Source organism: Chiroxiphia lanceolata, chromosome 8 (genome assembly GCF_009829145.1).
Source record: "Chiroxiphia lanceolata isolate bChiLan1 chromosome 8, bChiLan1.pri, whole genome shotgun sequence".
Classification (NCBI taxonomy): domain Eukaryota; kingdom Metazoa; phylum Chordata; class Aves; order Passeriformes; family Pipridae; genus Chiroxiphia; species Chiroxiphia lanceolata.
The window spans coordinates 26,181,887-26,205,785 of NC_045644.1; the positions used below are offsets into that span (position 1 = coordinate 26,181,887).

At 37.5% G+C, this 23,899-nt stretch overlaps 1 protein-coding gene and 2 long non-coding RNA genes across 4 annotated transcripts in view; 1 reads left to right on the forward strand and 2 right to left on the reverse strand.

Moving 5' to 3' along the window:
• Nucleotides 1-5,341, reverse strand: part of RASGEF1A (RasGEF domain family member 1A) — a 158,917-nt gene extending 153,576 nt beyond the window's left edge. The window contains exon 1 of one of the 2 annotated variants that reach the window (XM_032695035.1): nucleotides 4,839-5,341. The gene's annotated coding sequence lies outside the window, so the exon portion shown is untranslated. The remainder of the gene's footprint in view (nucleotides 1-4,838) is intronic. The other variant, XM_032695038.1, reaches the window with a different exon arrangement.
• A 7,039-nt stretch (nucleotides 5,342-12,380) lies between these two features.
• Nucleotides 12,381-16,277, reverse strand: LOC116789980. The gene is made up of 3 exons (XR_004358214.1): nucleotides 16,149-16,277; nucleotides 14,541-14,639; nucleotides 12,381-12,481 (listed from the first exon to the last, which is right to left on the reverse strand). It is a non-coding gene; the product is annotated as an uncharacterized LOC116789980 (long non-coding RNA).
• Nucleotides 16,278-17,250: 973 nt separating this feature from the next.
• LOC116790538 lies at nucleotides 17,251-18,531 on the forward strand. Its single transcript, XR_004358393.1, has 3 exons — nucleotides 17,251-17,513; nucleotides 17,705-17,796; nucleotides 18,464-18,531. It is a non-coding gene; the product is annotated as an uncharacterized LOC116790538 (long non-coding RNA).
• The last annotated feature ends 5,368 nt before the right edge of the window (nucleotides 18,532-23,899 follow it).

A 23,899-nucleotide genomic window follows, 5' to 3' on the forward strand; every position in this document is an offset into this window, starting at 1 on the left:
AGTGGAAGTGCTCTAGAGAATGTACTCTTTGCTCTCAGAGGTGTTTCCCTTTGAACAATTGTTCGTTTATGCACACAGATTGTCTTTAACACAGCATTCCTAAACTAGCCAACAACTCAGTCATGAAATTGCCTCAAAACCTAGAGAGAATACATGTCTAGCATACTTAGTTGCTTCATAATTTTGGAAGTTTAAATTACAGTCAAAGGAAAATAAACAAGCAAGCTGATGTTGAGTGAAAAGACTTTTCGCATGTTAATGAAATGAATAAGAAAAATGTGTTTTCCTGTTGTTTTAGTTGTTGAAAGACATCAGTTTTCCCAAATCCAAATTATATGACAAAGCTCAAAAGTATGGGAAAAGCTGCTTTGTGGTGAAGACAGTATTGTTTTTATTTTGTTTGAGCAAGAAAGAACTAAAATGGTGCTTTGGAAACTGCATCGTCTGTGTTTTACTTCAGAGAAAATACAGAGCAATGTTTGGATTAAACAAATACAGAAATAATACAGATTTTCATGGAAAATATATTAGTCCTAACAAAAATAATTAAATAGAAACTTAAAATTCCTGGGTTTATTGTAAAGAAAAGTCTGTTAAAACTCAGTTGTGATTGGAATTGGGCATAATAGCTTGTATTTATTTAATTAGGTTATACTATTTTCACACATATATCCTGAGGTACACTACACACTTATTATATTAATCCTTTATGGTTCAGCTGGATGTACTCTTCACTGGAGTAGGTGGTTGAAGGTTCAAATTCTATTGGACTGAAAATACTACAGGAGTGTGGTAAAGTTGAGCAAGGCAAAAATTGAAGACAAAGAAAGCAGTAACACTTCTCCAACAAATACATCCATCCCTAAATTACAGGGTGTTTGAAAGATATCAGGGAAATTTTTTCACCCAGATGGTGGTTGGACACTGGAACAGGCTCCCCAGGGCAGTGGCACAGCACCAAGCCTGGCAGAGTTCAAGAAGCATTTAGACAACGCTCTCAGGCACATGGTGTGATTTCTGGGCTGTCCTGTGCAGGACCAGGAGTTGGACTCGATGATCTTTATGGGTCTCTTCCAACTCAGCATATTCTGATTCCATGATTCTAAGATTTCTTTATTCTGATGAAAGAAAAATGCTCTCCTCAAAAGGTAATGCCTAATCATGAGGGTTGGACGCCTGTTTTGCATCATGTACATGCCTTACTTTCGTCCTTATGAACATCCTCAGTCTTAGACTAAGATTAGATTTGATCTTAACTGATCAGACTATGTCACAAGAAGTTTCTGGAAAGCAATATAGCAACTGTGAAAATGTCCTCAGTTCTAAAAATAGGGCCTATGGCCTATGTAAAGTTCAATTTGAAGTACCATATTAATGATGATTAATAGAACTCTTCAAACTGTTACTTGTAGGTACAGCTTGCTTACCTTATAACAAAGTACTGTGCAGTGGGAAGGAGGGCATCTTGACTCTGTTCAGGGTGCAATGAATAGATCTACACCTGCTTGAGTTACAGTGACATTAATAGTGAACTACGAAAGTGGCTAACTGTGCTTGTTGCAATGGAGAATGAAACTTTATCTGGTTTTGCAAGCCCATATGCAGAATATGGTTTATTGAGTAGTTGGGATGAATTTTATACCTTTGTAGAAGTTGTTATCAAAAACTGGTATGTTCCTGATGTGTAAACCTTGTTGATTTGTTTAGAGCTCTTCATCTTTGGATGAGATTTTACATTCCAATGAAATATAGAGAAATAGTGGAGAACTGAAGTGAAGCAGCTTCTATTTAAGCTGATTTTTTGAGCTGAAGGGCTTGGCTGAACATTTGTCTTTTCTGAATAAAATCAGTTATAAGACTAAATCCACTTAACTAACCACAGCAAAACTTCTGCCTCTCCTGCCTTCAGTTTGTGGAGGTGAAACACGAAGAGGGATGTGAAACTCAGAGCTGAGGGGATTCCTGGCCACCCATCAAAGCAGCTACCTGGCTCCACTTAGCTGGTTTGTGGCTGGTTTAATCTTTTTAGGCACAATCAGAGCTCCAGAGTTGAGCACCTGTGTCTTAGGGGTGTTTCATACCAATTCCAGTATAGCAGCTATGCGTCTTATTGCCCCTTGAACATTTCACGTGGATAGTGGATTCTCCACTTGGAGTAAAATTTGGAGGTAGGACAGTAGGTAGCAGTAGGTGCTAGCTGCTCTTTGCAGTCCACTAATTTTCCTCTTGCTGTTCTCCGAGCTTACTGGTAAATTAATGCCCCAAGAGCCCCCGATCACAGTGAAATAGCATTGGAAGTGCTTGTTTGTTTATTTTGGTGAAAACATTACACCAGAAATTAAACTTCACAGAAAGACCAGTGATAACCCCATGCAACTCATATAAGTCTTACCACCTGGACCATAGCCTGGCCATTTTTCTATCGGTGATATTAAATGCCATACATTTCCTTAATCATTCATGTTACAAGAAAGAAGCCTCAAATTAAAGCATGTGTTTGTGCTTTACAAACAGCCCCTTGCACATGTGCTGACTTTGCAGCTGCTTCCTGCAGTCTTTGACTTCTGTAATTAGAACAACCGGTCAGCCCAGCTAATGATATTAAACTGGCTGGTCTAGAATGTCATTTATCTCAAGGGTTTAATTTGCTGAATACAGGGCAGCACAATACAAGGTTTGCATGTGTGATGGATGTAACTTGATTTTTTTAGCTCTTGTTGCTAAGCTACAATAAACTGTTATCACAGTAAATTGTCTGCATTTAAATGGACTGAGATTCCACCTGAAAGGAGACACATACACATGAAAACTGATAATATACTTATGTCTCAAAAGAAAGGAAAATAGCACAGAAAAACCCAACTTGTGAACAGGTTAATTTTCTATTCTAGACATTAGCCAGACAGGCTCAAAAATAGCTGTTTAGACCCCAGACCCCCAGAGACTATGACGTGTGCTACAGTAGCAAGTGACTAAGGGCTTGCAAACAGTAAATAGCTACTAATTTAAAAGTAAGTAACATGACTATTATCAACTGCTTAAAGACAGAATGACAATGACCTGTTGTCTAAATTGTACTTTAGAATTACTTTCCCTGGAAATAATCTGATAACTTCACAGTCAGGTATCATATCTAAATGCTAAGGAAAAAACGTAGATTATAAAAAAAATGTACTAAAGTCTCTGCAGTTGTCCAAATGGTTAAAAATAAAGCATAATGGTTGTAAATGCTTTCCACCTTTACAAGTGGAAAAACGTACCATGTTCTGATGGAAAATGATGTAGAGTCCATGCTGACACATCAAGCTGTTGTCCTACCTCTTCCTGAAGCTCTGTACCTAAGTCCTGTAAGTTTTCTGAAATAAGAATTTTTTTTCCCCTAATCTATTTTAAAGATTGTATAGATGAGCAGTAACTAAGGGGAGTGTTTACTGGTGCCATGTTGGAGTTCATTCCAAAAATATTCATACTGGGTCAAGAGACTGTGGTCTTGATGACTACCTGGAAGCTCAATGGTGTTTGGTGTCAACTGCTGATACCTGTTTGTTCATGTCTGTAGATGTGATCAACGTGGGACCTGTCATCTTCTTTGAGCAGAGATTCCTTTTCATGGCAATAATGTCAGGGCAGTTTTTTGTGGGTTTAAAAGTCAACTCTTAATAAGCCTATTGCCAGTACACAGCAGATCTGAACAAATAGAATGTGTAAGGTATTGCAGAAAAATACCATATTATGTATAAGAAACACAGGTAAATTCAGTTACAATTGTGACACTTTCCACGGTACAGAGAACATGTAAACCAAACCAAATGTCTTCCACTGCAGTTACACCATTAAAGATCCGAAGGTAAGACTGTGAGATTCTGCAATGTACCCTAGCTAGTCTGTTATTCTGTTTATAGATTTAGAAAAGCATGCTGCTGGGTTAATTTTAAAGGTGTCACCCTCTGAAGTAAGCCATTTGGTAAAAAGCATTGGATTGACAGAAATGAAGCTGTAGACATTCAGTGAAAGCTTTTCATTAAAATCACAACTAAAAACCATCAACCCGCCCCAGCAGAAACCTGCTTAGATAACTCTGCTAGAAATACTGTACCTCCTCAGAAAATGGAAGAAGAGCATTTTGCCAGGATTTCAGAATGGGGAGAAGCAGCTTCTCCCTTTACTTTAAATTGCTATGCCAGAGACATTAACTGTCCTTGCAAAAACCCTCCTGCAACGCTGAATTTTTGATTCACAGCAGAAAAAATAGAGAGGAATGCAGACAGAATATGTAGTGCAGCACTGCCTGTGCTTCAGCAGACTTGTTCTGGTGGTTTCAGTGAGCACTACTTTTGAAAAGCCTGAAAATGGATCGTATCTATATGATCCTGTGAGAACCCCTCGGAGAGAGGGGAAATGACAGGGAAGCGTTTCTGTGCACTGTGGAATTCCAACTCATTAAAGTGATGAAACAACTGCTGTGGGAATGAATCCACATGGAGTCCATGACAGACGCCTGGTACGCTACATTCCCAGCAGCAGAACACAAAAGGCTGATCATTTAGCAATATTGAGAAGCTTCTTGTATCCACAGGAGCAGGTGGTAGTACAGCAGTAAAAGTTGCATTAAGGGGACAAAATGCAGTCACTGGGTTGTATTTTGACCTGCTGTCTCTCCCCCCGGGTGCAGCTGGGTGGTACACACAGGGTTAACACCGGAAGGACACACTGATGGCATGTAATGCCAGGTGTTCAGACACCCACCGAATTAGTTACAGTGCCAGCTTTTGTACACAGCTTGGCACCCTCAGAGCGTCGGGTGGCATTAGGGTAAAAAAGACTTTTAAATCTCTTACCTTGGTCTAGTCCAGTGTAGCTTTTTGGTTGTTCTCCGTCCACTATCAGAAAAAGAGAAATTAATGCCAGATTCCAGTGAGTCATCCTAAATGACAGAGTAGGCTCACTCTTCGCACCGGCTGCTGGCTGCCTCCGCTGTGTGACAGCTGCCGGCTGGCTGGGGAACAAGCGTGTCCCATTCTGCAGCCTGCGGCAGGGGGAGAGGGGAAGGCAGCACCGGGGAGAGAAAGCCGGAGAGAAGGACCAAAAGAGAGAGAGGAGAGAGGCAGAGGCAGGAATATACCATGTGGCTGCGTGCTCCCCTTCTCTGCCTGGTGCTCAGCCTCGCAGTGCGCTGCCGAAAAGTTACTTTTTAATATGTGATGCACTCTCCGATTTTAGAGCCTCCCTGCTCCTGTCCTCTTTTCAGTCTGTGCTCGGAGGAACTTCTGGGCATTTCGGCAATTACATTATCATCTCCCTCTTTTGGAGCCTGGCACGAATGCTGTATGCGGAATGTGTTCAGTAAAGGAAGTCTGTCTGTGGCTGTGTGAGAAGCAGCACTCGGTTTCTTGCAGCAATTTTATAGGCTGTTTATCTGAGAGTGGGAAACCAAGGGCAAGGGCAGTAATTTTGGCATCAGATGGCAAAAAAATAAAAAAAATACGTTGGGAGCCACAAAACTGTACACAAGATAAATTGGGGAGGGACACATTTCGTGGTTACTTCTAACAGAATAAGGTCGGGATAATTTCTGAGTCTTTGGTTTATCATCTTAGACATGTTGCAGATCAGAAATCAGTGCTAGACAGAACTCTTCCTGGGTATTGCCAAAATAATTCTCAAGAGGCAATAGCAAGCTATTGGAGTGGGTAACATTGCACTAAATGGCAGGGATTTCTCTGGACAAGCACTGCTCGTTTCTAATCACCTTAAGTCTCCAAAGCATGTTTTTAATTTCATTACACTCACACCCCTTGTATGCATATGTTTGTTTGTACAAATATTTTTTTGGAAACTAATACAGGACACCTTCACAGAAATTGGTGATGGCTGTAAATACTTTAGTGTAGCAGAAGTGGGAGAAGTATTTAGGTTCCCACTGTTTGCTAACTAGTTTATTGAATCTGGAAGGCTTTTGTGGGCTTTTTGAATGCCTTTTATTAAAAATTATTTGTAATATTACCTCTGTGGCAAACTGTGTTCAGATGCTCTGAATATTTGTCAAATTTATCTGTATCTAAAAAGGGGAGTAGTGTTTCATATTTTGTATTTCTGCAGTGTGAATGTGAGTGGATGGTCTTAATCCTGATTAACTGACACTTAATTCCCAAAGAAAACAAGAAAAAGAATTAAGAAATAACAGGAGAAAGGTGGAAGAGCTAAAATGCATTCTTGATAGAAAACTGAATGTAGGATAGTTTCATGTCCCCTCTAAATGATTGCACTAGTTAATTATCCATTAGGTGTTCTGTCTGTGTTTCCCTCTGCAGAGTACAAAACCATGATTTCTTTTATTCCAGTCTTATTGAATAAGGATGGTCCTGTGAGAATGAGATATGAGCTCTTCAGTATTTTTTAATGTTTGATTTAATTATATATATAATTCTGACTTTGCCTAAGGTACAAGGGATTTACCAGCCTTGTAATTCATAATGAAGCAGAAGAGCAGCCCATATCCAAGAGCTTAGGAAATGATTCCTTAGGCTGATTGCAGGTAAAATCATACTTAGGTGTTTGGGGTTTTTTACCTGAAAATATGAACCAACATGGCAACCTTCCTCCCAACACCCCCCATTAATTTCCACATCTAACACTGCATGATGGCATGAATAGCATATACCAGCGAGTCATGCACTGCTGTAGAGTACAAAGAGCTCTCTCCTTCAACCTGTAAGTGAGCAGCATGAAGACTATCCACAAGAGTGTTTAATCTGAGCTCCCTGTGGACCTGAATTCATCAGTGAAAGTAGATCTTTGGTACCACTGGGTAGTGACCGTGGAGAAGTGCATCATGGATAATCAACTGTGTGTAAACTGTCTATCCAGGGTTCATTCATATCTCTTAGAAGTCAACCAGAATTGTAGGTGAATTCAGGGTTAGCTGTGTAACAGACCTCAGCTGGAAAATGGTTGGGTGGGAGAAAAAAAAAGACTTTGTGCCATGGAGGACATCTGTTGTAACAAGGAATATTCTTCAGGTACTCTGTGTGGTAGTGGAGTCCCTTAAGATCCTGTGCCATTGGGAAGACTCAATGGAGAAAGGCAATGTAGGGACAGGTATCAATGACAGAGGATATAACAAAATTATTAAACAGATTTTTCTGAAGTGACAGGCAACAGCAGCTGAGGCTGGGCATCCTCCACAGTGGGCTGGGAGTGCACAGAGCAATTAAAGTGACTGTAACTGGCATTCATGAATGTTCAGAGAACCATGGACTTGGTAGCTTGTTCTTTAGTACAGTTCATTTTACCTTGCACACTGATAGAAATGTCACTATATCGCCAACTCATGTTCCTGTTATCAAGACATTAGTATTAACATGAAAGTGAACATGAAAATGTTTTAAAAATAGGAAGGACTCACTTGAAATCTTATTTTCCTTCTATAGCCTTGTCCTAGAGGGATACTTCATTAGTTCTTTGCAAATTCCATTCTCCATTGAAATTTGACCCAATGAGAGAGGTTAAGGTAGACCCAGTTTGTCCCCATTTTGGCTGGGAGCATTGCTGCTATTGTTTTTGCATTGTCATTGTATTGTCAATAAATGTCTTTGTCAGAGTAGAAATACGGAGTAAATTCCAATTCCAAGTACACTTGTGCAGCTTCCTATTACAAAAGCTGCATGAGGAGAACTCTCTCAGATGTCTATTTATTTAGTTACCTGTAAGGTTTTTTTGCAAAAGCACTAGCCGATGACAGGAATGTTATTTTATGGAGAGGTTGTTTGACAACCCGATATTGGGAGCTGATAGTGAGGATTTAGGTATGCCAGAATAGTGCTTAGGTTACCAGTTGCCAAAATAATTGGAAGTCTTTGCTGCAAAGATAATGAGCAGGTCAAGAATCAAATTAAATCGTAAGTCAGAAGCTGGAAATGTTGCACACAAAAACTTGTAATGCCAGTGCATTGGTCTGTAGCTGCCATAAAGCCCAGGCTGCCTGAGGAAGCTGTGACATCTGTATCATTGTAGTATTCAAAACCAATTCAGGGAAACACAAGAACACAGGAGGGCATCCAGAAAAAAGAATGTATTTTTACTCAGAATATGGTTGCTGTGATTTTCTTTCTTTTCTATGTGCAAAATTGTCACTGAATATGCAAATAGAATGAGGTCAGAACTGGTCCTTTTCCTTGACTTATTGTTGAATGCAACAAAATCACTTCATTGCAGAATCATCTTGGACTGTTAAGTTTTATCTCTTGAGTGTCTGGGCACCTTCCAAGAAATTACCAAAGTCTCTGAAAAGCAGTGGTTTTCCTGAGTTCTGAAGCAATATAACCCATGTGCTTATTTCTTACTCTTCCATATCCAAGTCCTTATTGCTTCTCAATTTCATCCCTTCACACCTTTCTGTCTTTGTTTGCAAATAAAGAGAGATCAAAGCAGTTTTTTATTATTCTTCTTCCTTTTTCTGCAAAGGCATACGCTTTGGTGTTTAGTTGGTGGTAAGACTCAAGCTGGTTACACTTAACATTTTGCATTTCAGTCTAGGTGCTGAAAATTTTGTTATTTTAAACTCCAGTAACAAATTCCAAGCATTAGACTTGCTATATCTTCTCTAACAAGCACTATTTTGATATTAAAGTAATGGAGTTTGAGTTGTGGAAAATAATATAGACTTGAGAGAAACTTTAACCTTGATTGTTAAGGGCAAAGTGACTCCAGTGATGATATGCTACATTCAGAAATCATTGACTTACAAAGTACAGTTCCAGAGAGCAAAACCATTACAAAAGTTGTACTTTTTGTCAATACTCAGTTTTCACCCCAAAATATTACATTTTATGTCAGAAAAGTATTTACATTCAAGAATTTGAACTTACTGTGGGGTTTTTTGAATGGCTGTTATTATGTCCATATGTCTATAAGTATGAAAACCTCTGCTTTTAAAATCAGTTAAATAAATTGTATGAATGAGTACTTTGGCTGAAAAGAGTACTTTGGCTGCACACAGCTGCCATTAGCTGTGTGTAGATATCTGTGTGTCTGTTTACTTTTTATTATGAGGAATGGCATGGAGAACACAAGACCATGTGAAAAAAAAAAAGAAAATACTTTTTGTCTGTGGATAAATAAGCTGTTATATTAACTAGGGAAAATATTTCATGGTTGCTGAAGCTGATGGAAAAGTTATTTTTCATCCCAACTCCATTTTGTGAAAAGGTGTAAATTTTTAAAAATCACAGTTTAGAAAAAAGGCACTGCATTTGGATCCATTTCATTCCTATACCACAGTGCAGCTCGACCTATGTCTGTTTTGGTTTTGCCTGCACTCTCTGAATGCTCCAGTGGTATAGATTTCTCAGTTGCCTCTGTTTTCCTATTGCAGTAGTTCAGTATTTTTGTTGTTAGGAAGTTTGGGGTTGGTTTTTTCCCTGATGCCTAATGCAATGCTTCACCAAAATAGTCCGGACAAAATACATTGACTGTCTCTGTCCAAATTATTGAGAAGGGGAGCTGATTAATTCCTTTCTTTTTCTGCAGCGGCTTTTTAAGCAGTTGTGTCTGCCCACAGATCATTTGATGAGGTGGGCAACCCATCTTTGAAAGCATTTGCCTCTCACTGTGTTCTCACATGAGAGGATACTTTAGAAAACAGATGTATGGTCCTTCCTACAGAGTATTCAAGTGAGCTTAGTTCTGTAGTGCTGTTAGTAGTGAATCAATATCCTTGAGCATCAAGATGATGTCAGGTTTCTAAGGCAATAGCCTTGACATATAACGTGCACTACCTGATTTTACATGGATGCTGAGCCCTTGAAAAGCAGATTTTATAACAGGTTTTTAATACTGTAGCTTAATTCAGTTGCAGTTTCCATTGTGAAGCAGTATTTTGGTGTCTGAAGAATTGCCGAGAAAAAATCCCCTTGGTTCAGCTGTTGTTTAAGGACTTGGGCCTTAATTTTATTTTTTCTGTTTCCCTTAAACCGGGACAAAAAATGTTTAGGGCCTTGTTGCTTTTAGAAGAATTTGGCAGTCTAATTAATATGATTATAAAACCAAAACTCTCAACATTTACCTGGAATTGAGAAAGATGCAAAACTATAAGGCTGAAAAATTTTTAACAAAATATTATTTACACTGGAAAATTAGCAGTCCATTCCAATGCTAGGCTAGCACTTCTTTCCTCCTCTTTTGGCACCAGAAATGTGTCCATTTTGGAAATAGTTGAAGTAGTTCATCCAGCTGAATGAAAATTCACCTCGGATGATAGATTCAGATCCAGCAAGTCTTTGTGGTTAAGACTCTTCCTGGAAACCAACTTCAAATTTATACCTTAAATTGAATGACAAAGGGGCCATCTCTCAGTCAGAGGGGTTGGGAAGTCTGCTGTACCAATTGTTATTCCAGAATATTAAAAAGTCTTCCTTTTTAGATTGCCATAGGCGCCAAATAAATTTTGAATTTGAAATAACCCCAAAAGCCCAAGTAGTTTGCAGCTGTTGGGGGAATCGGTAGTTCGATGAGGGGTTTTTATGTGGCTTCAGAGATAAATTGGATGCTTTTTCTCAACAGTACACTTTGGCTTTAATCAGAGGCTGGCATGAGTGATTGTCTGCTGTTTATTCAAAGCCATTAAAAGTGCCCTGTGGCAAGTGTACTCATACTGAGGTATACTCAGACCAATATTTGGGTGGTGGTAACTGTTCCAGAAACTTGGGGTAGCTCAAGCTGTGTGCCCAAAGTGGGAAAATGTACCTCTGATTTGCTTTTTATGTAACAGTGATACAAAGACCTGTCTCTCAAAATCTTAGTGTTCTCCCTAAGACATTGTGGAAGCACTTCCTTCGACCCCAGACTAGCAATTCCCACTTTAATCTTTTTCAATTGATGCAGCATGGGAAAATATTCAGAAGGAATTAAAATTGTAATTTTTTTCTTAATGAAATCAGTTAATTTCAATGAGAGGAATACAGGTATATTTTTGAATGAATTATTCAGAGCCTTGAAATTCTGAGCGACTTATATCTGCTGTTAGCAACACATTTACATACCTGTACCCCAGAAAAACTGGTTAATAATCTGTTGTTTGGTATCTCCCTGATGGTAAAGCTCAGAAAATGCAGCTTGCTCCACTGAGCTGGCTTTTGTTGCTGCAGAACTGGTGCTTGGTGCCATGCCAGTTTGCTTTTGTAGGGGAAGGTATTAATGCAGTATTGTCAGGCACAGTGGCTATTTTGGGCTTGAGAGGTAATGAGAGGTTAAAAAGTGTGAAGAAGGGTTCCAGCTACCTGGTTTTGATAGCCCATGCATCCTGGAAATTTAATTACATATTAACGGCCGCTTTCCGTGCTATTAATGTTGTGAAATGGCCTGTGAGGGAGATGGTCTCAATTAGCCCTTGCATTAACTTTTTGTCATTAATGTGTGTCAGTATTGATGCTTTTAATTGCATGAGACTTGAGGAGGGCTCGAGTAATCACACAGGGATGCCTGATCTGACTGAAGTCTGGCCTTTGAGGTCACAGCAATACAGAACAATTGAGTTTGGTTTAAAAAAAAGAAAAATCCAGAAATAGGGCAACCAGTGGAAAGAGTTATTCTATTTTTACAACAGTAGGAGTGGTTTAGAGCTAGCTGTTATTTCTAAATATACCCTTCCTTTTTAATGATAGAGAAATTATCTGTGACTTTGTTTTAAAATCTTGGTAAACTTCAAATTGTTTTTTTTTGTCTGTCTTTCATTTCTTTTCCGTTGATTCACGTTCCCTTTCTACCAGTGGTTCAGCCTTTTAAAGATTTCCTGCCTTACTGTTGGGTACCCAATCCATTATGCAACATAGTGACAGTACAGCCTAGCCACCAGGACATCAGGCTCAAGGGTCAATTTTTTTAACATAAGTACAATTTAAGAGAAAAATTTTAGTGCCAAATAATTCTGGTTTTATCTGCTTAAAATCTGCTGATTTTGGAACAAGAAGCATATAACCAAAAAAGATCTGCTTTGAGTATGGGATATCTTAGAATTGGTTCCATGTATTTATTAAAGATGTGATTTTTTTACAACATTACTGAATAGATTTATTGAAGTCACAGTGACACAAGGTTTTTTTGGTTTTAGGGTGAAGTATTGGTTTGGAATATTTCACCCTTTTAAATTATAAATTTACTCCTAATCTATCTGTTTTCCCCTGAAGATGACATATTATTGAAGTGAGACTATGTGGTTCTCAGTTTCTTAACATGTCCTTTGTTAAATACAGTTTACTATCTTTTCTCTCCTCTAGTCATGCTAGAGACCTCTAGACCAGATTAGTTTACATCATGAGCAAACCTGGTTTATGTGTTTATAATGTCACATATTAGTTCCTTTGCAATCTGAGCTGGAGCTCATCCAGTCCCATTACACTGATGCTTCTTTTCTAAATTTTACTTCCACATCAGTGTGGACATATCCATTCCAGTACACAGATGCTTCAATTTTTGTTTGATCAGTCTTGTACAGAAAAAAGGTAAAGGATTTATTGAACTCTTCCTGGTAATTTTCCAAATGAGTGATTACTGATATTTGTTTCAATATAATTTCCAAACTTTTACTAGCTTCTCTTCCAACAATTCTTATCTTTCCTATAGCAATTTTTAAAATATATTTTATTTGTTTCTATTTTTTTGACATCCAAACTATTCTTCCTTTTTTTCTGAACCAACTTGCTATGGCTCCACCCAATACTATTTTCCAGCCTAAGACTGCTTTTCACCAAAGACAGTCTAACAAAGAAGCAAAGGAATTTGTTGGTTTCAAAATTGATAAATATATGGATTATCACTCTTAATTCTTTTTCTCCTCTCTTCCTCTCTTTTTTGCTTCTTCTTTTTTTCCCGTCTTGGAAAATTAGTCTTCCAGAACATGAATTTTGATTAATTTTGTGTTTCTACTTACAATACACAGATTTCTATGTGCTTATTTTCAGTCGTGATGAGATGTAAAACTGTCTCAATTTCCCTCCAGAACCACCTCTTTATAATCATCCCTTTAGGGGCATTATATAAATTGTCTCTGTTTTATCCATGCTGTGGTTTTACGAGCAGAGTTGCGACCTCATTCTTAATGTACAAACCTGCTATGCTCACTTGATCTTTTCTTGCATGCAGCACACATTTGTTAACTCTGTATCTGTTTGGCCCTTCAGAAATATTCTCAGTCCTCTGTTTTTGTCACCTCGTTCCGTGCTCTCGCACTGGATATTTCAGTGTGCCTTAGACCCTTTCAGCAGGGAACACTGTGTCCTCACTGATTCAGTTTTTATGACCATGGACAACATTACTAGACATAAGTCTCAGTGTACCTAAAGGGCCTACAGTTGAATATTCACCCTTGATCTCTCTGATGTCACATTACATCTATGAGATCTCCTTGCCCCTGTATACGTAGGTAATTCAGTAGTAATTCAGCAGTTGATAACTGCTGATACACCTTTTGGTTTTGTCTGGATGATGTGAAATAATGTTGGATAAAACTGGAAAAAGGTTAAGTAAAGGTAATTCTCAAATAAAAGTAGATGTCTGATTTAACAAATAAAAAATCCATTTAATAAATGTTATGTACATCAACAGCAGTTCAGACAAGCTACTTGTCAAGGACAGCCACTCTTCCTTGGCACAGGAAGGATATGGGTGTAGAAAAAGGTTCATTTACTGATTTTTAAATCTAGATAGTTCGAGAAACTGGTGGAAAATGACAGTCTTTTGGGTTTGGTTTGTTTTTTTGATTTTGTTTTTTGTGGGGTTTTGTTTTGTTTTTTTAAGCAGATTTGACTTCCAGCAAACTTCCAAGAAGTTTCTATTATTAAAACAAGTTATCACTTAGTTGAGAAAAGTTTCACAGTACCTAAGTGGATGTTTTGTGTACGTATTCTTCTTGCATACAAAAAATGTTCTTTATAAGCCCTGAGGCTGTGCTTCCCTGATTTCTTCCTTGGCTGATACATTTGAGTAGAATAAAAAGCTACTTTTTTCCCTACTGTTTGTATGAATTAAGTTAGATTTTTATTATCTTATATGATTTGTTTTTCTGTATTAATATTTATGTCAAAATAATTTCATATTTTATTTATTGCAAATTTACCAGTTTTTTTTAAGCTTGAATAAACTTGCATGTTACGAGTGAACTTCCTTGCAGGCACTCCTAAAATATCTTTTAACAACAATCTAAAGGGATTAATAAATTATCTAATTAGAATAGTTCACTTTCTTCTAGTTTTTATTTATATGGTAGTAAATCCTATCTGAAACTAATACATAGGAAAGAAACTTCATTATACACCCTGAGAGCTTTGTTACATGAAGAACATTTTTATAGTAGGGTGTATGTTTGTAGTATAACTTCAGTTTTAAGTCCTCAGTAGCTTTGAAATTAGTGGTGTCGAATGAAATGCTTTTATTTATCAATTCCTAATAAAGTCAGGTTTTGCATTGAGTACCATATTTTTGTATATGTCACTGGCCTAAGGTCTCACCATGTCCTTCCACACCCTCAATTCTATGTAATAATTTACCATTCCAGTTCGACTGCAGAAGTCATCGTTGTCTTTCCTTTAATTTCTCAGCTAATTTACTGCTCTCATAGTTAGGCTATATTAGTACCATCCAGAAATCTATAGAAAACACAGAAAATGAGCTGGTGAATATCAAAGGTAAAAAACATTGGAAACATAGTTCTCTGCTTTGCCACCCTAGTGCTGACAATCTTCACTTGCAAACCTGAACTGAGCTGTGTTAACTGAAAAATTGTTAAGTTTGTAGGAGGCTAATGTTCGTGGAGTTATTAGCCAAATTCCATACCAAACCAAAAATATTATTAATGTAAATGATGGGTCTGCTACAGTATATTTTTGTCAAAATTATAATATTACCTTTTATAAGGGAAAACTGTATTTTCCCCTTTTTCTTTCTTGCATGTGAACGTACATGAACACACATAAATCTAATTCTGTATCAGAAAGGTACTTAGCATGGAAAATTACAATTGACCTGGTTAGAATTTGGCAAAGTGGAAAAACAGCCTTAAAATGGAGAATTTGGAGGAAAGCTTTTTTCTGTCTTTCTAACATTTTGTTATCCAAAATATGGTATAGTAGTCAGTGACTCTATTAAAAATATGAATAATAGCAAAAATTAATAATATTTTATGCAACTAACTCTAAACAAATGCAATGCATCTATTTTTACTGTGAATTGTGAAATCTTGTTGAAAGGTTTCACGCTAGACTGTTACACATATTAGTCAGAAATGGTTTGTAGTATCAGGATTATAATGCTATATAATGACAGAAATGGAGAGAGGTGTTAAGAGAGTGACAGTTGGATTCATTATGACAGTTCTGAGTATGCTGTTTCTCAGCCTTGTCCAATTATGAAATTTGGGTGTCATTTTTAATTTTCACAAATTTGAGCTAGTAGAAATGGTAGTGTTAGTCTTTCCAACTTCATGAAGACCAGACCTGTACATCTGTTAGACAAACTGTGGCTGTTTCTTTCAGTTACCTAATTGAATAGTGAGTGAGATTTAATTGCAACTGTATTCCTGTCCTGCATATTTGGGTGCTAGATGGAAATAGTTTCCACTGATGGCTGAGTAAGTTTGCATCTATTTTTTCAATCCAGAAACTGTAATACATATTTTAATAAGTATGGTAAGATTTTAAAGTTTAAAAATAAATAATCTGGGTAATTTCACTAAAAGGAAAAACATGAAGAGTTTTCTCTGATCATGTGGTGATTTTGATATCAGCAGAACTTGAAATCTGCACACCTATGCTTAGGATATTTTAAAAATGCATCTTTTTATTAGTATTGATATAGTTGGTGCAGTTAAGGCAGAATGAAGAATCAATTAACTTTTCTCAGGTGTGGCAGCCAGCAGTTCTAATTCTGTCCTCTCCTTGTCCTTCATACATTCAGGTGATCATGCAAATAAAGATCAGAAAAATAAACTGGGCCAAAAGTAAATGCTGATAATTTATATAAGCCTAGGTGATTTAGAAGTTTAACCCAAACATCTGAGTCATCTGCTATTTCTACAACAACATTGTATTTTCTATCCAGAATTGTTCAAGTAGTGGAAAAATAATCATAATATCAATGTTATGAGGAGCTGTTCTTACATCCAAGGCTTGCAGTGGAGATGTGTGTTTCCCATTTCCTGTTACTATTCTGGTCAGGAAGAAGCAATAACTAAAGCTGAGTATTCTTGGACTTTCATCCAACACTGGGGACTACTTGAGGAGTCCTTCTGTCTGGCCAGCCTAAAACTCTTTGAGATCATAGAATGATAGAATCATAGAATGGTTTGGGTTGGAAGGGACCTTAAAATTATCATTTATTTCCACCCCCTTGGCCATGGGCAGGGAACCTTCCACTAGATCAGGTTACTCAGAGCCCCATCCGACCTGGCCTTGAGCACTTCCAGGGTTGGGGTATCCACTACTTCACCGAAAAACTTGTTTCAGTGTCTCACTACCATATGAATAAAGAATTTTTTCCGAACTTCTAATCTAAATCCCTCCTTTTAGTTTAAAACCATTCCCCCTTGTCCTATCACTATCTGCCCATGTAAAAAGTCACTCGCCCTCTTTTTTATAAGCCATTTTTAAGTACTGGAAGGCTGCAGTAAGGTCTCACTGGAGCCTTCTGTTCTCCCGGCTGAACAACCCCAGCTCCCTCAGCCTGTCTTCATAGGAGAGGTTCTCCTGCCTCTGATCATCTTCGTGGCCGTCCTCTGGACCCATTCCAACGGATCCATGTCTTTCTTGTGTTGAGGGCCCTAGATCTGGATTGAGTCCTCCATGTGGGTTCTCATGAGAGTGGAGTAGAGGGGCAGAATCACCTCCCTCTCCCTGCTGCCCACATTGCTTTGGATGCAGCCTGGAATGCAGTTGGCTCACTGGGCTATGAGCACCCATTGGCAGCTCATGACCAGCCTCTCACCCACCAGACCCCCAAATCCTTCTCTGCAGGGCTACACTCAGTGAGTTCTTTTTCCAGCCTATACTCATGTCTGGGATTGCCCTGATTCAGGTGCAGCAACTTGAACTTGGACTTGTTGAACTTTATGAGGTTCTCGTGGGTCCACTTCTCAAGCTTGTCCAGGTCCACTGGATGGCATCCCATCCTTCCGTTGTGTCACCTGCACTGCCCAGCTTTGTGACATCTGCAACTTGCTGAGGGTGCACTCGATCTCACTGTCTATGTCATTGATAAGGATGTTAAAGAGCCTTAGTCCCAAGATAGAGCCCTGAGGGGCACCACTTGTCACCAGCATCCACCTGGACTGCACCTCTCTGGCTGTGTCCATCCAGCCACTTCTTCATCCACTAAATAGTTCACTCTTCAAATCGGCAGCTCCCCAGTTGGGAGATAAGGGTGTTGCATGGAACTGTGTGCAAGGCCTTACAGAAGGATGGGTAGATAACTTTGGTCAGTCTTCCCTCATGGACTGTTGCAGCCACTCCATGATGGAAAGCCAACAGGTTGGTCAGGTGGGATTTGTCCTTAGTGAAGCCAGTGCTGGCTGCTTGGATCACCTCCTTGTCTTGCATGTACCTTAACATCTCTTCTGTAAGGACCTGTTCCATGACCTACCCAGGCACAGAGGTGTGAGGCTCGCTGGTCTGTAGTTCATGACTTTAATCTGGATTGAATTCTATTCTTGCCTTGCAAGGAGGTAATTCTTGCAGAATATGCCACCTCTTTCCTACATCTGTTCCACAAACCGAGTTTGTCCCATAACTACAGCTGTGTCCAAAATACAAGGTATGAGTATAGCTTTATTAATGCTGGTAAATAATGCGAGATTTGTAATATTTTTAGTTTTACACATAACTCAGAAATAATAGTTACTAATTTGACCAATCTGTGGCTGAAAATATATTGCTTTTCAAGCTGATAAAATCAGTTCTCAGCAGGCCTTTTACTTAAAGAGGTTGGAGAGCTGATACTCAGGAGAATTGATGTACAGAAAAAGCTACGCCCAGGAAACCATTTGAACCAAACTGTTTTTGTTAGCCATAGACAATGGATGTGACCACTAAGAAGCCTTAATTAGCACACTTCTAATATTACCACCAAAAATATTTGTACTTAGAGCTACTGATCACTGCAGACTGATCACTGTAAGACTGGCTTGTAGCAATCTTAATGGATTTTGGCTGTGTTGCTCTCCAGGGACAGGCAGTAGCACCTGATGCAGCAACCTACATCAGGCTGGGCTCGTTCCATGCCACAGTACTCAACATGCCTGTGGGAATACGACATGCAGTAGCTGTGACCAGTTTATTTTATTAAGTAAATTTACTTAATAAAAGAAGTTAATTAAGCATCTTGCATGGGTAATCTCTTTCAGTGTAGGCTTTTGGAGAATTTATTGCTTTTCCTTTTCATTGCTTTTCTTCAACTGATACTTTATTTCATTGAATTTCAGAATCACTCCATCTGCATTAAAAATTATTTCACAGTTTCTGGTCAGAAAGTGTGTATCAGGAGAGGCTCTGAAGTTAGAAAGTATAAGTCAGAAGAGGTTCTTTGACTCAAGGCTTTCTCAAAAAGCCCAAATAAACTAGGATTGAGGTGTTGGGTTTTTTTCTTTTTATTTTCTTTTTATTTGTTTGTTTTTTTGTTGTTTTTTTTTTTTTTTTTCATTTCCCAGCATGCAACAAAAGTTTTATTCTGTTTATTTAAAAGAATTTTTTTTTTGTAAATGTAACGTTATTACAATATCAGTATTTGAGACTTTGAAGATACTTTTTAAAGAAAAGAAGGAAATATGGGCATATTTTCCAGAGCAATAAATATTGCTTTCTAGTTTTGCAATTAGGACGTGTAGAATTTAAAATACATGAAACTTCAAAATACATTGATAAAATGTTTACCAATCTTAGTCTTCATTTACCCCATTTTGGCGTGTTAATCTCTTGAGCCAACTCTTCCATGTTTTGAAAACATCCAAGAAACTGATTAGACCACAAATGTGTGTTCTGCTCCCAGACTTTGCAGTTATCTTTTCAATTATCTCATATTTATCTCTTTGTTCACCTGGTTTTGTGCCACTTCTCAGATAAATGTGATTTCATTTCTTCTGCAAATGATGTTTGATTAGAAGGAATAATTTGTTTCCTGTGTGAATATTTCTCAATTAACTGATTAGCAAATTTGGCTGGGAGGTTTTTGTCCTTTTTTTCTACTTCAGTATTTTTTCCCTGTTTGAATGAGAGGTTTCAAGAATCCCCATCACATTATTGCTCTCATGTCTGCTGCTTGTCAAATACCTACCTGCTCAATTGATTTTTAATAATGTCAACAAATAATGACAGTTTTGATTTGCTTATTTATCAACTTGATTTTGTTTGATCCTATACTTGTTTAGTTCCAAGTCACATTTTTAATAAGAGACAGAAATCCTCTCCAGTGGGAAACTTACTTTGTTGGAAACTTTTTAAATGCATTCTGCCTTTTCACTTCATTGTGGGCTTCATTGACTTAGGCTGCATTACTTGATTTTGAAGCCATTGCTTAATCTCTTTTTTAAAAATTTGCTTGGACTACATTAGCATTTGAGATGGCTAAATAATTATTTTCACTATGTGTCCAGGTGGGAGACGCGGAGCATTAAAGCATTTTTTTTCAATACCTATAGTTATTGAAGAGGGGAAGGGAAACAAGTTTAACAATCTAGGACACCTTTTTCAGATATGTCTGTGATGTCAGAGAGTGGAGCAAAAAGGATAATTCTAGACAATTTTTAGTGATATACAAAAATCTGTACTGCAGAACAAAATACCTGCATTTACATCTTTTCTGATGATATAGCATGTATAACATTTTCTTCCAGAGGTGACCCTATGTTTAATTGATCCATTTACCACTGTTTAATGATTATACAATATATAATACCAGTAGCAATTTTGCCCGAGCAGGGATGAGGTAAAATAATTATTACAATGGAATTTTCAGATTTCTCAGCTCTTGAATATTTGGTTTCTCAATTAATGGGATTTTTATTAGGGGAGCTAGAAATAGATATGATAACCTAGGAGGGTATCAGGATTTCTGTTTATCTATGAATTCATCATGATTCCTTATCTACTAAGAGAAGCTACTGGCAAAAATCAGTAGTTCACTATCAATTAGTTAATCAGAAATAATATTAGTAGATTCAGAATACATGTGTTTTAAAGTCTTATATGTATGTTTTAATAAAAATACATTTAAACTGACTTTTAAGCCCAATACTTTTTAATTGGCATTGCATCAATTTAATACCATAATAAAATTGTTATAGCACAGAAACCTTACATGTAACTTTTTTATTAGTAAATACCAAATCTGAGACATCACTTAAGATGACTATGAGCCTGGTTTTTTTTATTTAAAAAACTAGAAAAAATAGTCTCACTGTAAGTATAACTGAGGAGGTTCCTAAAGCATGACAGCAAATTTTTCTCTCTGCTCTTACAGCTTGCGTCATTGGTAGGGTTAAAAAGAGAAGTGGTTGTCTAGCAACACTGACATCTTTATTTCTTGTTTTGATAGTGCTAACCTATCAGCATCTGCAGCTAATGGAAACATGTAATTTAGAATTTTTTCTTACAGTTCCATATGTGAAGCAAAATGCAATTTTAGTGGTAGGCAAGAAACTAAATCTGACCTTAGTTTTAAAGAGATTGTGTTGTCATTTTAATATCAATTAGTAATGCACATGTACAGTAATTTTTTAGAAGGTGATACAAAAATTATATTATTCAGAAATTATTCCTGACTGTAGATTGAAATAAATCAAATTCATAAATCACAGTAGGTGTTATCCTTTGGATTAATTTTTGTATTGTTAAAAAAAGTAAGGTGTTTTCAGCTTTTTTTTTTCCCAGGTATTTTTTATCAAGTCACAACAAGATTTATAGGATAATATTTTCTGCTGAATTAATATTCTTTTCACTTCTTAGCCTCAGCAGGATGAGTTTTCTAGTGGCCAAATTTCTTTAAAGCAGAGGAATAGTAGGCTGAAAGAATAAGGAGGAGATGACTGAACTTAGAAATGAATAATTTCAAGATATTCAACATAAACAAAAGACAAATTATTAAATGTGGAAAGGGTTCAGAGAATGATAACGAAAGGAGAAAGGTGCTGCATCAAAGGAGAACTAGGTGGATGCAGCCAAAATCTAAGAAGAAACAACTACAGGTAGAGAAGCTCTGGAGATAGTAATGTAGTTCTGAATTGGATTCAGATGTGAATTCAGGGTGGATGGTGCAATTAATTTGGCCCTGTGTGACCCAGGAAGTTACAGCTCATTGTGTTATACTTGCAAAGGGAGGAAACCCATGAAATACAATCAGTAAAACTGTTCCAAAATAGGTTAAATACAGCGGTTTTGTTTGGTAATTGGTAATTTTGTAATTGTACAGTGAAACACTTTAACTCCTAGGATAAAGGTGAGGTTTTTTCAGAGGTAATGGAGTGATAGTGAAGTATTTCTAGATCAATGTATTTTATTTGGAAGTATAGAATTTTGAAAGCAAACAAAAGATAATAACTAGGAGTCTCGCTTTGACAAAAAGTTCTCCTGGTTCAGCATCCTGCTTATGACAGCAACCTTTGAAGGTAAAAAACATTACTCATATAGAAAAATCTGTCTTTGGTGTATCTTTCTTGCTTCTGGAAAGTAATTTTAAGACATCTCAAATCAGAGGCTGCATGTGAATAATTGCTTTTATGGGTACTAATGGATGTGTTTTTCATTAGTTCCTCTCCTTGCATGTTGGATCAACTTGTATTTTGGGTCTTGGTGCTATCAGAATAAGGAGCTTCAAAATATTCTTGGTTTGTACATTCTTTTGTGTGTTTTAGGCAGCTGCCTCATATTACACTGATTTGCCTATGTATCTTGTATGGTGAGAAGTAGTAAATATTAATTTCCAACTCACTTTCTGTATACTGTTCATAATTTTATGGCTTTCAGTGGTAGTTCCCACTCATTAATTCCTTGAAAAATGCTCTTCTTGGGAGGCAAGCACAGTGCCATGAAGCCAAGGGATAACTGTCTGCCTCACCCCAGCAGGTTGGGCATGGTGCAGACATCCATTTACATCAGGTCCAGAGAACAGATGGCCAAGGAATATATCAGTGGGGAGCCTTTAAAAATGGAAATGACAATCTGGGACATTATTTATCCCATATATGGTGAGAAGGTAATCAGAAGTACTCTATACATCATTAGAGGACTTTTTACTTGCAATCCTTAACGTTATGAGAATTCTTGGAGCAGTGTGAGGTTTTTAATAACTCTTATAAGAAAAAGAAATCTCTCCTCTTTCTGAAGATAACATCATCACCCACTGATTTTCTCTGATATTGCATTTAAGTCTCCCAGAAATTTTAGTAAGTCTTGGGCAAATATTATCACCTCTGGATAATATTCAATAAACCTGATTCTTTAAGAATATCTTCTCCAAGATGTGTAAATGCAGGGGATTCTCTTCTGAGCTTGGAAAGTCAGTGTCATGTATCTTATGCTTTGAGAATGTACATCTGGTTTATCATGGAAAAGTACTAAATGCAAACATTGAGAAGTTGAAATATTGAAGTGTAATAACAGAAATCCTCAAGTTGGGCAGCCTTGGTACATTTAAATACATGTCTGATGAAGGTTTCATGGAATGGTTAACTTTCCTAGTTTTTCCACCAGTTGATTAAAGATTTAACGGAGGAATTAGAGGTATGTAATTGTACTATATTTGCACTGTTTGCTGGGGCCAGTAGCTTATATGCACAACACTAAGTAATGTTATAAATAATCTCCCCATCTACAGGTGGGCCAATGAGACACTCTGATCTGGTGGTTCTCTTTTGGAGACAGGAAAATTTTGACATCCTACTTGCCCATGGTTATGGAGAAACTTATCCCATCTGGATATGACTAAAGTGCCCTTATAGAATTTTGCTCTGCAGTTTCAACAGAATGAAATTCGAGCAGGAAATGTCTAACCCTCCACCCCATCCCAGACCATAGAGGTGGTCAGGCTCTGGGAATTTTGAAACAAAGGAGTTGAAGGAGAGTAAAATAACTCAGGGCAGGACTGACTATGTAAGATGATGTTTGAGGGATGAGATGGGAGCCAAAATGTTAAGAGTTCAAGGAATGAGGGATTCCTTTGGATCACTGAGTAACAGCCTAGGGCTCAGTATTTAAAACTTAGACTAGCACTCAATCCTGCATGCCAGCATACTGCAGACCATAGGTGTGTGTAATTCATCTTCTCTTTTCATTGTTAATACCCTTTCAGATATTTGCAGACTTCCCACCCTGTCTCCATTTTCAGCTACTCAGGTTAATAAATATTTAATTATATAAATTTTCCATCATAAATCATTTCTTCCATGCTCCAATCTGTTCTGCTGGTCTTTTCTTAACGCACTGCAATTTGTCAGTCTTACAGCTAACATTATGTCCTGCACTGAATTAATTCTGTAGTGTGCTCACACTAAAAACTGTCCAAAGGTCAGGCAATTATCATTTCTGCACTCTGTGATGTGTTGTCTTCATGGATTTTAGTCTGCAACTGCTCTAAGCCTGGGTTGTTTTTTGGTAGTGCTGCAGCGTGGGAGTTTCTATCACCCACACTTCTCTTTTGTTGTATTTTCTAGATTTCTTTCACTCAGTGAATAGCCAGCTACACGTTGATTTCTATCTCCCTAGGTGTTTTTTATGTGCATTTTTATAAATTGAAACTCATGCTGTCATTTTCTGCCCACTAATGCCTCTGGCTTTGTCACTAACATTTCTCAGCTCTGACTGATATTCACAACTCTTTCTGATTTAGTATTGCCTGCAAATTGCACCGAAACATTATAAAGATATTT